This window comes from Ictalurus punctatus, chromosome 11, assembly GCF_001660625.3.
Source record: "Ictalurus punctatus breed USDA103 chromosome 11, Coco_2.0, whole genome shotgun sequence".
Lineage (NCBI taxonomy): Eukaryota > Metazoa > Chordata > Actinopteri > Siluriformes > Ictaluridae > Ictalurus > Ictalurus punctatus.
In genome coordinates, this window is record NC_030426.2 from 15,634,419 (window position 1) to 15,646,864 (window position 12,446).

The 12,446-nt window shown below is 36.8% G+C and overlaps 1 protein-coding gene across 2 annotated transcripts in view; it reads right to left on the bottom strand.

Moving 5' to 3' along the window:
- The window catches only part of LOC108272161 (uncharacterized), a 128,650-nt gene that overhangs the window by 115,116 nt on the left and 1,088 nt on the right, over positions 1 to 12,446 (bottom strand). The gene's annotated exons all lie outside the window — the stretch shown is intronic.

Consider the following 12,446-nt stretch of genomic DNA (forward strand, 5'->3'; position numbering starts at 1 on the left):
TGTATGAAGAAATTAATGGGCCGCAGTATTCAGGTGTGATTTTGGCCCATTCTTCTAAACATATTGTCTTTAAATCTTCTTCAATTGGATTCAGGTCAGGTGATTGACTGGGCCATTCTGACACCTTGATTTTTTTCTCTGAAACCAATTGAGAGTTTCCTTTGCTGTATACTTTGGATCGTTGTCCTTCTGAAAGGTCCACCCACGTCTTATCTTCATCTTGGTGGATGGCACCAGATTCTTCTCAAGAATCTCCCAGTAAAGGGCTCCATTCATTGTTCCTTCAATTATATGAAGTCTGCCAGTACCATGTGATGAAAAACAGCCCCACACCATGATGCATCCACCTCCAAACTTCACTGTTGGCATAGTGTTTTAAGGGTGATGTGCAGTGTCATTTACATTGACTGAAAAAAAACCCCAAAACAACAGTTAGTGACATCACCAACAACCTTCACAAGGCAGGGGTGAAGGTATCATAAGCCACCATTTGAAGAAGATTTCAAGTGTATAAATGTATAGGCCATACAATAAGATGCAAACCTCTCATCAGCAGTAAGAACCAGAAAGCCAGATATGATTTTGCAAAGAAATACAGAGATGAGCCATTAAAGTTCTGGAACCAAAATTAACCTCTTCCAAAGTGATGGAGAAAGAAAGGATCTGCTCATGATCTAAAACGTGCAAGCACATCAGTCAAGCATGGTGGAGATAGTGTCATGGCTTCTCTTTGCATGGCTGCTTCTGGAATGGGCTCACTAATCTTTATTGATGATGGTAGCAGAAGAATGAGTTGAGGAATCTAAAACTCTGTCTTCCATTTTACAGAGAAATGCATCCAACCTAATTGGGAGGAACTTCATCATGCAGCAAGAACATACTCAAAACACACTGCCAACACAACAAAGGACTTCATCAGGGGGTAAAAGTGGAAGATTTTAGACTGACCAAGTCAGTCACCAGACCTCAAACCAGTTGAGCAGCATTTCACCTCCTGAAGATGAGATTGAAGAGAGAAACCCCTCTAAAACAAACAAAATCTGCAGTGCAAGCCTGGAAAAGCAACACAATGTGTGTGTGTGTGTGTGTGTGTGTGTGTGTGTGTGTGTGTGTGTGTGTGTGTGTGTGAGAGAGAGAGAGAGAGTGTAGCCAATCTACCCACCAGCATGTTTTGGGAAGTAGGAGGAAACTGGAGCACACAGTGGAAACCCACATAGACATGGGGAGAAAATGAGAAGCTCCACACATTGTAACCAGAGATCAGGATGAAACCTGGGATGCTGGAGCTGTGAGGTGACCGTGAGGTGACAACGCTGCCTGCTCACCACCATGTTGCTCCTTTTAAAAAATTTAATATACAAACTGGGAGCTATATACCAATTATAATGTGCAATTCCACATTCACTTCCTAACAGAGTCTGATGCTTGTGTTGTGTACTGAAGAACAAAGTGATTCTGGCTTTAAGGTAGGTGCTAACACAGTGTTTAGGTATACAATGTACTTTCGTCCATTTTTAAGATAGTGTTATAAACTACATTTACAGCATTTAGAAAGCATCCTTATCAACTGAGGCTTTTAGAAATGCTTTAGTCTCCATCAAAAAACATTTCTTCATGCTAGTACAAGTGGGTCAGGGGCTAAGAATACATTTAAACTGTTCGAGATGAGTTAGTATGGGGTGAGAAATGAGAAATGAGAGTACAAGTCAAGGTCAGCAACTCTACTTGATAAATTTAACAACTAAACACAGTTTGAGGCAAGTGTGTGATAATTTAGACATGCAGTTTTTTAAACACAAATCTGACAGCTGTATGATTTTCTAACTTGTTGCACCATTTGCATAAAAAAAAGCAGCAAACTTCAGCAAGCAAACATGTCTCGGCTGATACATTTGGGATAAAGGGAAAATTATGTAAATTTCATTTTTGGCTGAAGCATCACTTTTACAAACTATAACTTTCCACTAGCCTGTGTGAATGTTCACTCATGAAACCATGTTGATTTAATCTCATTTTGTGTTCTTACCTCTTGGCAGTATTTGCACTTATGGGACATTTCCAGCTTTGTGTTAATACATTGCCTTATTCAAACCCATGTGTGCGTTTGTTTGGAAAGTCCTTGTTTAGGAAATACTGTAGTTTCCTCTTCTAAACTTGTGCAAGCCCTTGCATGGACTGTGCAGTCCTGATTTACTTCTTCACTACACATATTTTCCACCATGTGCCAGCTTCATTTGCTGTTTAGAAATGAGTGTGAGGGGAAAATGTTTTTCGTATTAGCCCATTAAGCCCAAGTGTCAACTCATTTCAAATAAGATGAGCCTTTGCTAAGAGAGTGAACAAGAATCTTAGCTTTCAGGGGGATTTTATTTTTATATATATATATATATATATATATATATATATATATATATATATTTATATATATATATATATAGGGAGAGAGAGAGAGAGAGAGAGAGAGAGAGAGAGAGAAGAAGAAGAAGAAGAAGAAGAAGAAGAAGAAGCAAAAACAGTTCTCCTCTCATGCTCACTCACAGAAAGTTGCTCTACAAATAATCACAAATTCTGCTGGGGATGACCTGGACTCAGTTACCCACTGATTTAAGATGTACAGAATTTACAAACGCAATAAAATATAATAAACTGAGAGACGCACCCCTCTAGGAATGCTAGCTGTGCGTGAGCAAAACCCTTTCTGCTTTTGCCTCGCTGTCTTCCATCATCACTTTAATCCCTAGAATTACCAGCAAAGCCTGCTTTCTGAAAATCAAAATCATTCCCTGTGCTGTAATCACGCAATGTAGGGAAAATGCACAAATGAACGTGGTTAAGCTCTGAGTAAATATTTGAGGCATGTTTTTGGCCATGCTATAACGAGGAGTGTCACAAGAGAAGATACAGTTTCTAATGGACAGGGCTTTCTGCCATGAGTGTAAAGTTTGTAGATTTGCTATAACAGTGGAGATAAAAGAAGACATCATTGGTAACTTGGCTTTTCACTCTAAAATGATGTGGCAGGGGAAAGCCTCTGTTCCAAACCAAAAACTGCTTTGAATCTAAGTAAAGAGCTGGCAGAAGAGTTAAAACAGAGGAAAGTCACACACATATTCCAGCTTTTAGTCTGACTTGTGCGCTGACAATAAGCAGCGTTGCATGGATGGACATCTAATTCCATAACTGTACTGATCGAAAAAGCTTCACACATGCACGTCTGTTCCACACTCCTGACTCTGTCTGGGGGCTTTATAAAATATAAAGAATAAAATATTCGCACAGATGCTTTTTTATGATTCAGTATGAAAATGTAGTGCTAACTTGCTAGGCATTTTCACACATGACATCAATACCTTTACTGGTTGGTTCTTTCAATTACCAAAATATAATATATAATGTATTATAAAATTATGTGAAATTTAAACAGAGATGTTGTGTGTAGCAATGATTAGGTAAGTCTACCCTTTGCAAATTTAATGCATTAGCTATTTAGCTGAAATGTTTTTGGGGGGTCTTTTTTTAGCTTCATTTGTTAGGCCTTGTTTTTTAGCACCCATAATTCCTTGTGAACTGAGCATGTGTATATATTTCCTTTCAGTGGATTTTCTGAATAAGGTGTTTATGTGCAACACACATCCGACGAAAACAGGCATATTCCAGGGGTGGGAACCAGAATATTGTCTTAATCTGAATCAGGCAATCGGATTGTGGCGTTTACATGACTTAGTATTAATTAGAATATTACCAAATTCTGATTGATATCGGAATACTGAAGTGCATGTGAATGTAGTCAGTGTCTATCTGGTTTTCTGATCCTATTCTAATTTAAATTCAATTAAATTCAATTTGCCCTTGCCTTGTCTAGTTCGCATTGTTTGTTCATCGGCTGATCATTACCTGTTTGTTTTTTTACCATGCTCTTGTCTCGTGCAAGTTTGTTAAATAAAGCCATTGTTTACCTGCATCTGTGTCCATATCTGCCACTTGACAGTACAGTTTTAAAGCAGCTAGTATTGTTTTTGGTTTTTTTAAACAGCCCATTCTTGTTTCTAACAAAAAAAAGATATGCACATACAACTTAACTCTTACACTAAGCACTGGCATAAAGACAGGCACTGACTTGCACAATAAGGACAGAGCCATACACAGGGCTAAAAACCACCTCAGAATCTTTTTAAGTGGTTAGACATGCTAACTTTTATACTACCCGTAGACAACACTCAGGCACTGAACAGACGTGTATGTTGTGTAAGAGTGTGGGCTGCATCATCTGGCCTAAAGTAATATCCACACTGCAAAAAATAACATTTTAGCAAGTGGAAATACCTTGAATATAGTCAAATTTAATCTAGTATTTCCAATTTTAAGATTACAGTAAACCAATTATAAGATTATTAAACCTTTTTAATATTTCAAACCATTAGTAATCATTTCAAGTTTGAAATAGTATTGTTATATTGGTAGATAATTTTACTCATTTGAAGCATTTATTGCTACAAAAAATATATATATTATAGAAATATAAAATAAGAAAATGACGAGCTTGAAATGAGTGATATATTTGAGTAATTATATTTGTTTAATTGTAATCTAAAGAAATACTAGATCAATTTGACTATATTCAAGATATGTTCAATTGCTAAGATGACTTGTTTTTTTTGTAGTGCAGCATTGAATCAAGCCTTTGATTAAACATGGTGTTATTTCTGTTAATTTGCCCAAAATAGGGCGGCTAAAGCCATTTCATGAATTAGGAATCTTTCTACCTTTTTTAGTAAGTCACAGGAGGTTACCTGTCATTAGAGCTCTCTCCTATCCAGCCCTGATACACTGCTGCTTCAGCCCTGCTGTCTCCTATAGTTCTTTTCACAACAAGCTGTGTGTCTTCAAGTAACATACAGGTGCATCTCAAAAAATTTGAATATCGGGGAAAAGTTACAAAAAAAAAAAAAAGTAGAACTTTCATATATTTTAGATTCATTACACAAAAAGTGAAATATTTCAAGCTTTTTTTTTGTTTTAATCTTGATGATTACAGCTTACAGCTCACAGCTCATGGAAATCAAAAATCTAGTATCTCAGAATATTCGAATAAAGAATTTATGATACAGAGAAGTCGACTGGAGAAGAGATCTAATCAGATAATTAGCTCAAAACAACTGGTTTCCTGAGCCTTTAATCTCTCAGTCTGGTTCAGTACACATAACCACAATTTTGGGGAAGATGAAAGCAAATTTTGCATTTCATTTGGAAATCAAGGTCCCAGAGTCTGGAGGAATGGTGAAGAGGTACAAAATTCAAGTTGCTTGAAGTCCAGTGTGAAGTTTCCAGTCAGTGATGGTTTGAGGTGCCATGTCATCTGCTGGTGTTCGTCCACTGTGTTTTCTCAAGTCGAGAGTCAATGCAGCATCTACCAGGAGATTTTAGAGCACTTCATGCTTCCATCTGCTGATGAGCTTTATGGAGATGCTGATTTCCTTTTCCAGCAGGACTTGGCACCTGCCCACAGTGCCAAAACTACAAGTAAATGGTTTGCTGACCATGGTATTACTGTGCTTGATTGGCCAACCAACTCGCCTGACCTGAACCCCATAGAGAATCTATGAGAGACACCAGACCCAACACTACAGAGTAATTGTTACAGACCACGCAAACAACACCATCCAGGCCTCATTATATCTGTATGCCCTTGAAACATGATCCAGAGTGATCACAATACATCCTTTGAGCCTAATTCTGTCAAACCTCAATTGAGTCAGTGTGATAATAGGAATGGTGCATCGATACTGACCAAACAGGCCATTACTTTTCCCTTGTGCAAGAAAAGTTGCCACAAATTAGCTTTGTACAACTATGTCCATGGAGACACATGAGACAGAGAGACACCAGAGACTTCAGAAGGATTCACGAGAGAAAAACATAAGTTAGACAAACCAGCAAGATATGCTAGGCCCAGTAAAGGGATTCATCAGATAGAGAGACACATTAGAGAAATAAACACTACAATGAAACATATATAGCTGAGAGAGAGAGAGAGAGAGAGAGAGAGAGAGAGAGAGAGAGAGAGAGAGAGAGAGAGAGAGAAATATATCAAATAGATCAAACATCAGAACAGGTATCAGAAAGTGACACATGAAGGAGAGAGACAAGATACATCATAAAAAAACAGCTAAGAGAGACACATTTGGTGAAAAAAAACAGAGAAAAGCACACAAAGGAGAGATATCAGAGAGACAGGAGAAAAAGATACCAGAGCGAGACAGAACAGGGGAAAAAAAACATATCTGAGAGAGATAACAGGAAAAAAGATATTAGAGAGACAACAGAAAAAGCTACAAAAGGGAGACACGAGAGAGAATGAGACATTAAAGAGATACCAGAGAGAGAGACGTGTCTGAAAAAAAGAGAGGGACACTACAGAAAAAAAAGATCCCACAGAGAAATACATCCGTAAAAAGGTACCAGAGAGTCACAACAGAAAAAAGGAGGAAAAAAACAATTAACAAAGAATGTACTGATTATGTTAAGTACACTGCTTGCCAATCATCTTCAAATTCTGTATATTAACCCTTAAACACATTCCTCGGGTCGTTAGCAACCCAGAACATCATCCACTTCCCTTCATTTTTTTATTTATTTATTTATTTTTTATTAGATTGCCTTCTTGGTGTCCCTTGGTCTATTTATATGGCAAGCAAAAAATATTTTTTTTAAAAATTGCTAAATATTATCTGTTTTCAAATTAATTTATTGTAAAATGTTTATAGGGTCGCTAGTGACCCGAGGTATGAAATAGTGTAAATATATATTCTTTCTGTACATGGACTAATAGGCGTGAAGGTGCCCTAATGGGCTTAACAACCTCAAAGTGTACCTTCTTTATTACAGCATAAACCAAAGCCTTAATTTAGCATCTGAGAATGGCCAGTGTTTAAATCAAAGATTCAGGTTTTTGGTGGAACAGCCATTTAATACAGTACGTTTTCTTTATTAACAAAATTGTCTTTATTAACAAAATTGTCTTTTGTTTGGTCTGTGGCACTTAAACAGTAATAAAATACAACCATCATCTTTTCAAAAGCCTTTGACTAACAGTGTATGTTTACATTTATCCTTTCAGCACTGACTTAGAAGTAAGGAACATGGGTCTTGCTGAAGGGTCCAGCAGTGGCTCTCTGGCAGTCCTGTGATTTGAACAAAACCTTAACTGCTGTGCTGCCACTGCCCAAATATATGAACTAATGATTTGTTTCTAGAAGCCACTAGAGGTTTGTCAGCATGTGGGAGTGAGTCAGTAGAGTCACTGTCCCAGAAGCTTCAGAGTTTTCAAAGTAGTGTGTCAAGGTGGTATTAATGCCCATTTTTTGATGGCTGTTTTTTTTCCCTTGCTCTCTTTTTTTTTTTTTGGACATACTGAATCAGTGGTTAGGTCTTGCCTCGCTAAGGTACGCCAGAGGTGAACAAGTGTTGTGTGTTACACAGAAACACAATGGTAAATTGTTAATTGCTAAGACTAATTGCAGGCTGTAGAGGCGGGGCAGCAGCTAGGGGTTAAAACCAATGGTAATGGAGTCAAAAAAATGTCAGCCAGGTCAACTCCACCAATTATTTTCTTTCTCACATATGATACTGCTCTCTCTTTCTCACTCTCTCTCACTCTCTTATTACCATCATTATGGCAAGCCCTCAGGGCCTTTCTCACATGCAGCAAAATAGACTCATTTCAGCAGCTTCCAAAAACAATAGAATAACACTGGGAAGAAAAAAAAAAAAAAACAGTAAGCAAGTGGTGAGTGAAGCACAGCACAGCTGACACACATGTCTACAACGATCCATGGCTCCCATAATTAACTGTCAACCTTTCTCACTCTCTGAATGGGTAGCCTCCTAATACGAGGTTAGCAGTGAACTAACTGCACCAAGTCAGCTTGCAAACATGCTCTGACAGAACAAAACTTCCTGTGGATGTCAGGTGTGCTCCTCTGCTCCCATTGCACTGAGACAGAAGAAAACAGAGACAGTAGTAGCTTCAAACGCACCATTTCGATCTTGTCTCAGACATCTTCAGAGCTCTGCCATAAGAGTTGATATGCATTTTGTCAGAATTACATTGCTTACATCTGTGTCTTTAAGTGACTGTCAATAGCATGTCTTTTAAAAAGCAAATATGCAATCTATGTTTTCATAACAGATAGCTGCATGTTTTTTTTCGGGGTACAATCATAAAATCACACAGAATGAAACCTGTCAAGACCTCAACTTCTCTCCCTCTTTACACACATCTACAAGACTGAATGTTTCTCTCTTTTAAGGGCTCAGATGCAAATATAATAGGGATGAAACCCAATATGAATCTATTAATGTCTTCTAACAGATACAAATACAGATATTGGTAGGAGCTGGATTATTCTTATTTTTTGTCCTTTTTTTAAAAAAATAGAAAGATTCACAGGGTGACTGGTTGAGATTTGAGTGGATGCAACAAAAAAGCTGGCTGAGCAGGAGGTTGTTACTTTAATTCAAGGTGCGAGCAAGCAGTCACATATGAAGCTTGCTGGGACAAAGAAAGAATATTTTCATTAGCATGCTTTTTCAACTGCCTGGTCAGGGTCATGGGATTTAAATTAGGCTACTGGTGCGTTTATATTTTACAAAATAGAACCAAACAGAAATAGAAAATGTCTTGGACAGGTACTAGCAAAAAAAATAACAACTGCACAGGCGAGATTTCAAAAATAAATAAATAAATCAGTCCCGCAAGACCAATTATGAACTTGAGTGATGTAGCTGAGGTTGAGGAACTGTCAGATCCAGAATTCACAGACCATGTTGACTGTACTGGCATTTCTACCTTTGTTTTTTGTCCCCAGTGTATTCCAGTGTGCCCCAGAGAATAGTGCTAAGATTTATATGTATATATATATATATATATATATATATATATATATATATATATATATATATATATATATATATTTTTTTTTTTTTTTTTTTTTAACATTTTTTATTAAGTATTTAGGATTATACCACATCCACCTCCATTTTAAAGGCCTAAACAGATACAGATAGTGGCACTGCATTATACCTCAAAAATATATGTTAGTATGTTATACAGCATTTAGTCCAGTTAGGTCTATTAATGTGACTGGTCGAGCAGTGTTTCAAGAGTGCTCATATTTAGTATAACCACACTAGTTTGTTTCACTGTATGTATCACTTCACTTCTCTGTGTTGCAATGTAAAATTCCACTTCCACTTTAGACTGAAACATTTACTAGAGTAGAGTTAACATCATCATCAGCGGACATGGCAAACAATATTTTTCAGGATTTTTGACTTAAAATGTGAAAGCTCATCAGATGAGGATGAAAAGGAAGAAGGGAAGCCAATTTCACCAGAAACACATTTAAGAGAAATGTACAAATCAATGTGCGATAGCTAGCCAGCTAACAGACATGCTATAAAGTGAGTGTGGCTTCTTCAGGATCTATTTCTGCTAGTGGAACAAAAATAAACAGAACATTTGGCCGTATAGTGTCTGAAATGTCAGTTACTCAATATTTATTTCCTGTTTATAGAACTATTGAATAAATGCAATATTGCACTCACAATCGTGAGGTTATACTGAATATATGTATAGCTGTGATTTGGCCATAGGTCATCACAGCTATGCTAATATTCAGTACAAATGCACTATTGTGAGTGCAGTAAATGTAATGGATACTGTAAAACTCCCCATCTATCCATCCATCATGGGGGAGCTTGGAGTCTATCCCAGGGAACTTGGGGCATGAGACAGGAGACACCCAGGACAGGAGGCTAGACCATCGCAGGACACAATCACATACATATTCTCACAACCATTCACACACTACGGACAATTTGGTAATGCCAATCAGCCTATAGCGCATGTCTTTGGACTTGGGAAGGAAACCAGAGTACCCAGAGGAAACCCTCGAGGCATGGGGAGAACATGCAATATCCATGCACATGGGGGGAGGTGGGATTTGAACCCCCAACCCTGGAGATGCAAGGCAAATATAAAAGTTCTCCAATTACTTTTTAATGAATTTCGTGATTAAGAAACAAAGAGGAATCTGGAGTTTTATAACATGAGTGTAACAAGCCAAGCTAACATCATTGCTGAAAACACAATTCAAAAAAGAAACGGTGTGGTCAAACCTATAAGCCCAGCTTGGAATTGATGAATAAGTTGCCAGTTCACCACTACAGCTTCCAAATCAGCCTGATCGAAGAGGACTTAAAATTCAATTAGCAGTAATGCTGTTAATGAGCCCATTAAAAGAAGAATAATGGTGAATTAGGCCAATCTGGGTTAGAGATAGCCTGTGTGACAGCCATCTGGCCAAAACAGGAGGCAAAAAATGAAAAAAACAAAAACAAAAAAAAAAAAACAGGATTGCACCACGGCCAATGGAACCATCCAAATACATGTTTGGACCTCTGCCATATGGCCTCATCTATCTTGTCTCTTAGAATGTGGCATCTCTGTCAAAACATTGTGAACATCTGGTAGAAACCAAGAAAACAAACTGCTGCTACACCTTAAAAGTGACATGTAGCCATTTTGTTATGCAGCAGCTTACATTAACCTCCGTCTATTCTCTTTAATCTGAGGCAGCAGAGCGAGATGCTTTAGTTTCGTTTGTTCACACCACAGAAAAAGCCTCTGGGGGTCAATACATTAGCAAACATTAGTGCACTTTCAATTTGCAAGGGAAGTATAAATTCACTTTAACTGCACTTGGCTCATGGCTGCACTGAAACGGCCCATTTTGTTAATTTGTTTCAATTTTCCAAGATGTAGCATAATGAATCAGGAGTGTACAGAGTGTGATAGGCATCCGAATGCCAAGGACAAGGTCGATCAGGAGCAGCCTTGAGAGTCAGCAGAGAGAACTTTTCATTTGGGTGTTTTTAGCCCAGAGTGTGCCGTCTCAGGTATACAATTTAAACTTATGTCAAGAGATAACAGCGGCAGCCTGATTTAGTAAGAATGATCTTACAAACTGAGATTAATGTAGCAAATGTATCTGTAAATTAAACACTTTAAAAAAGTCTGCACAGGTAAATAGATGTGATTTTATAAGATTATGATCAAGCTATATGACTTGAACTGTATCGTCCATACTTTCATTTGTCTCATATATATATATATATATATATATATATATATATATATATATATATATATATATATATATACACACACACACACACACACACACACACACACACACACACATATACACTTTTTTTTTCTTTTCTTTTTTTTTTTTTAACAATAACTACATGCAATAATATGCATGATTTATAGATATGTGGGTCCAAACCACTTATGGGCAATTTGAATACTCCCTAAAACATTAGGAATAAATCTATTCTCTTTTTGCCCACTCCAGATAACTGAATTAATGTCAGAAGCCTACAAAAAAAAATAATAATAAGAGTACAAATAGGGTAAAAAAAAAAAATTAGATAAACTCCCAGGACCCCTTGGTGAGTCCTGATTCATTTGTCACTCTTGTACATAACTATAAATGGACTGTAGTGACTGAAGTATTAATGGAAATCTATTATTCATATTTAATTATAATTATTCATAATAAATATTATGCCACAGACACTTGTCCATTTTCTGATAGTTCAAATCTCATATGATTAGTGGCATCTTGTCTACATAACATGAGAGAATAACATTTGCTTTTAATTTACAGAACTGTTGAACAACAATGAACATAACATTACATTTATTACATCGACACTCATCACTTTGGATGCAATTATTATCTTTTTGCACAAAGCTTATTCTGCCTTGGATATTTCTCTTAATTATTACTCTCATTACTATGTTTAGCAGCCATAATGATTGAAAATTTGATTTGATTTGTGATTGATATGTTTTCATTGGGTTTGTGAGAGTAGGCTCAGACAGGCAAATGCAATTACACTAAGCTTATAGCTTTAATGAATATTCATTAATGATGTTCACACTGATTTTCATTTCATTCCATTTCCCACTTCCAAAACTGTCTAAGCTGTATGAGCTTCTATTAATGAAAACTATTTGAATCAGAAACTGAGATGAGATTTAAACCAAGTTCTATGTGGAAAGAGTAAGCATTTTATATTTTGCACCATTATGTCAGCTGGAGAATATTATAGAGAACCTAGAATACTGAAAGAAAGAAAATGGAAAATTTATTTAAGCAGAAAGACATGTAAAATCTTAATACAGTACATTGGTCAGAATTACACCACTAGCACTGGTGGTTAAATCCGGGGGGGGCTAAATGGTTAGGGATATTGCTACATTTAAATATTTTCTTTCAACAGATGGGCTTTCTTTAAAACCCATTTCAAAAGCAGAAGAAATTTAGTTGACTTGCTAATATAAGATCTTAATTAATGTGAAAAGTGTAATTAAA